Source organism: Pinus tabuliformis, chromosome J (genome assembly GCF_031772625.1).
Source record: "Pinus tabuliformis cultivar Carrire ecotype Pingquan chromosome J, CPIR1, whole genome shotgun sequence".
In the NCBI taxonomy this organism is placed as follows: domain Eukaryota; kingdom Viridiplantae; phylum Streptophyta; class Pinopsida; order Pinales; family Pinaceae; genus Pinus; species Pinus tabuliformis.
In genome coordinates, this window is record NC_142295.1 from 1,140,911,840 (window position 1) to 1,140,916,682 (window position 4,843).

Consider the following 4,843-nt stretch of genomic DNA (forward strand, 5'->3'; position numbering starts at 1 on the left):
AATTATTGTGCATGCGATTTGACTGTTTTGACTGTGCAGAGGTGGATTGGCGAGAGGAAATGCTTGGATGAGGTCAGGAAGGTTCAGAGAGGGGCTAAGGGGTCCCTAACACCCTTCCAGAGAGTTTCACAGAGTTTGGCTATCAAGAAACCTCATTCGTGAGCTTCTACAGGAAGTTTGCAGGGGTTCTACAAGATGTCTGTAATTTTTCTACAGGATGTTCAGAAATGGGATTTTGGAGGATGGATGGAGGGAGAAAGATGAAGGAGTGGGTATGGAGGTGAGATAAGGGTGTTAAGGGGTCTAGGACTTGGCGCATGAGGCTAAGGAGCGATTGGATTTGGTTCAAGGATGGAGGAAGCGATGATGCACAAGAATGTAGAAATTAGGGCAAGGTGGGAAAAGTATGGCAAATGAAGGGTAGGAATCATGGATTAAGGGTTGGAGTAGATTATCTGATGGAGGAAAGGTAGATAGAGAGGTAATACAGGTGATCTGCACACAATTTTCTAAAACTGACCAAACAAAGACTATGCAAACCCAAGATCTAGCTATCTTGACCTAAATAACAGCAAGGAAAATGAACAACAGTTTATTTGCAACGAAATAATGTGAAATGCTATGAAAACTAAGCAATCAAGAATCTAAACATGTAACCAACTTCTGAAAATAAAAATCAAACACTAATGGTTGCATGGCGAAGCAAAGATAGTGTTTTTGGTGGCAGCAAGGTCTCCTTTGTCCCAGCTCATGATCCCACTGAGGGAGAGGTGAGATCAGAGGTCCTTGATGGCCTTTTTCTGAAGATCTTCCCTGTCAATAACCTATCAACTCAATCTGAACATAAAAAGCCTTTTTAATCATCAAAAGCAACCTAAATAACAAAACAAGATCTAAATCTAAATAGCAGATTTTATTCTAAGAATGCGGCAAAGACACATGAAAATAAACAAAGGAGGTACTGGGCACTTGAGATGGGCCCAACCCCAAGAGCTACAGCCTCCTAAGAGAGATTTAGAGCTGGTGCAAAGCTGGATTCATCTTTATTGAACAAGAAAAGAATAGTTACATTCCAAAAACTGTCCACAAGGAAAACTTGAAAATGTACTGAAATGCAGAGCTAACTTACTGCCTAAAAAATAACTAAAATCAAACTACAAACTAGCTAACTTCTGCCTACAAAGTGACTAACTGAAATGAGGCCCTAAGCCCTCTTATTTATACAAATTGAGGACCCCAATAGCCCTCCTAAACTTTAGGAACTCGGCTGCCAAAACTTGTAGTTAACAACACTTTTACTAGCACTTGCTCGGCTGCCCTTGTGATAATTGATTTGGTGGCCCTTGAACTCTGAGCTGATGGTGGAGAATTCGAGGTAAGGGCCCAAAAATGAAGGGGACACCTTCCTACAAATCCTTTCCCTTGTTCTTCCACAAATTTGGCTGCCAAGTGCTCTGTTAGCACTTGAGATTTCACCCTAGGCTGAGGAAGGTAAACCTTCAAGGCAACATCAAACCATTTCACCTCGTAGCTAGCCCTACGGGGTATGAGAAGGCTCTCTCCGGTCAAACTCGGTAGATCTTTCAATAGGATGAGCTGACCCAATTAGGAACACCGATATTAGGCTAGTAAACTGATAAGGAGGGTTGATTTAAAGTTTTTGGGGTTTTTGGTGGCAATTGGAGGGAATGCAATTCAGGGTGCGGGGATTGAGCTCAGTTTTTGCAGGTGGGTCTTTGGGGCAAGGTAGGAGTTTGTGCTGATGCCTTCAGCTGAGATGGATGATCAAGGAAGAAAAAAGAGAAGCTAAAGAGGGCAAACAATGACTTTGAATCCTCTCTAGACAGTGGAAAACATAAACATTAAACAAATTTGAAAGCTGAGCATGGCAAGCATGAATTCAAATTTTATCACTTCATTTGTTTAATTAGCAGCAGTAAAGAAAGGGATGGAACACATAAACACACTTACAATTACAATAAGAGAACACACCATCAACACAAAAGTCCACAAGAATCCCAATGATGTCTGCAAAACCCTGGTCTTCCTTTTCCTCAAATTGCAGAGATACCAGTAAAATATACAATAGGAGTTTCTCCCTCAAGAGTCCAACCATGAAAAATGAGCAAGAGAAGGCATAATATAGATGATCTAACTTCTTTCCCCACCTCTAGGGGTCGAGCTCAGCTTCCTAGGAGCTGTTTCAACTAATTCTAAACTGAGCACTAGATAATAGGCAGTCAAAACAACTTGCCTCTAAAACTTAGGAAACCTATCCATGCATTAAATATTTACCATTTACATCAAAGAATCTTCTAGAAGTGTTCAAGGAGAGTAAAAGAATCTAAGTGCCATGAAAATTACACAAAAATCCATCATTTACATGCCTCAAAAGTCAACCAAGATGAAAACAGTGTTTTGCTGGCCGAACTGGTCAAAACAGGCAAATTTCCTTGACAGGTCGCGCACATCACTCTGACTGGTCGCGCACATTCACAGCTCTGTTTGAGGGCCTTCCCGGTGTCCAAATCAGGTGCAAGATAGCTCGTTGGAAAGGTCTACGAGTCTACTTTCCAACCCCACTAGAATTTCTGAATTTGGAGTTGATTTGACCCCTCAAAATTCATTTCTCCCAAGATAGCTTTCTGCAACTCAAAATAGGGGCAGAAAGTCAAAAATTGCATGTATTTTGAGCTTTTGGAAGCCCAAATCTCCATAAAATCTGAAACCCATCCATAGGCAAGTGTATTTTTGCATGAAAATTCCAAAAATGCAAAGTTTTCCCCGTTCTGAGTTGCCCCCATGTATGGTCGCGCGCGGGGTGAGACCAGTGAAATGGCCAAAACCTGTAAAATTCCCAAAAATGCCAAAAATGCTTCAAAACTCTCAAAATTTCTTGAGTTTGCTGCTAGGAGGATGCTAATGAGTATCATGGTGAGTGAGAGAGGCCTCAGCCAAGATACGGAGCGGGTTGGTCTTCTTCTTCCTCTTACGGGCCTCGGACAACCTCCTTTGGAACATCTTCATTTTCGCCTTGCAAACATGCATCCTCGCCCAATAGTGATTCTTCATGTTCCGTAGCAACCTCTTGTCCTCGTTTGCCTTCTCTAACAGCCTCTGCAAGTGTGCATTCACACGGATAAGCATGGATTCCCTCTCCTTGGGCAGCAAGTCACCGGGCCTCCTACGGTTGATGACTCGGTCACTTCGAATCCTCCACAGCTCATCCAACTCTTTCTCATCCTCAAGTTGCTTGTTGCGCTGCTCAAGATAGTTTATCGTCCATTGGGCCATGTCGAGCTTCTGCTGTAACAAGCGGTTTTCCGCCTCTCTTTGTCGGATGATCTCATGCAAATCTGAAGTGGGGGAGCGAGCATCAAGATCAATGATGTCAACCTGTGTGTCACCGGCTCTCTCCTCCTCTGTCATGGGTTGTTTGCCCTCCCGTACTGCTGATGGAGAACGCGAGGTCCCTTCCACCTGGTGTGGAGATAACACTCGCTGACCTGTAGATGATGATGGCAAGACCCCTTCCACCTGCTGTGGAGAAAGTACTCGTCGAGCTGCTGCAAACAAGGTCCTGTGACCTCTCTGGTAGGTGACCTGAGGTGAGGAAGCAACCTGTCTCGGAACAATGATCTCGGGCTGGTGAGATGGACCTCCCTCCTCATAAATGACCTCTGGCTCTGGGTGTGGCTGTGGTGGCACTGTAAAGAACTCATGAGAAATGAAGTCTGCCCATGGAATGCCCTGCTGACTCAACTGATGGGAAACAATGAGCTGGATGAGACCATGATGGCACAAACTCCTATACTACTGAGCTGGGGACCGCCTCTGAAACACGGACACCATCCCCCCGGAGCATACTCCCCCCGGAGGAATCTGAAAGGAAAGACCCCCGACAAGTGGCTCATGAATGCTGGCCTGACATATGGCTCAAAATAAACATAATCCAGCATTTTGCGCTTGGGCCACACTTCACCCACATCTGGTATCCCGGTAGCCTCTGAAATCACCTCCGGAGATAGCACAAAATTCACCCCTGCAAGAGTGACCCGCCCATCATGAAGGTGCAAAACAAATAAGCGGGCCAACTCCCTATGATGCTGGATCTAAGCAAGCCTCTCACAAAACTGCAAACATGACATGTATCGGAAACAATTCACTGCCAAAGGGCAGGCCTGTAATTCTGCTAAAGATGTGGGCTCTTCTCTCTTATGATGACCACCTTTGCCACCCCTACGAGGCCTCTGCTGTACCTCAACCACTGTGGAAGAAGACCGGTCATCACCTTGCTCATAGGTTTCAGTGGTTGACATGGTGCTTTTGAGCAAAGTGGAGAAAATAGACAAAGTTAACTGCTGCCCTGTCTGCAAAAATGCTGAGAAGTATGCTGTTTTCAAGGGGGAAAAATCATGAAGGAAATGTTAGGGGAGGGACTTTTTTTTAAATAGGGAATGGAAAATATGTAAAAACAGGGAATTTTCAAGGGACAATTCACAAAATGTTAAGCATATAATCTCATCTACATCATCGGGAAATCATTTGCAAAGAAATATTTTTATTAGGGAAAACATGTATGAGAATAACAAAGGGAAAGGACATGCATTTCAACAGGGGTATGGGACAGCATTGTTCATTTGATTTTTTGTCTTCTAATGTACATCATAAGGTAAACTCTGTTTTCAAAGGGATTCATGTACATTTAGTCATAGAGGAACAAGGCTTCTTTTACATTTGGTCATAAGGGAAAAGGAATTTTATTTAAACAGGGATATTAGGGATAAAAGGGAAAACAGGACTTTGTCTTTTGGGAGACACAGCAACATTCCTTTGTAAACAA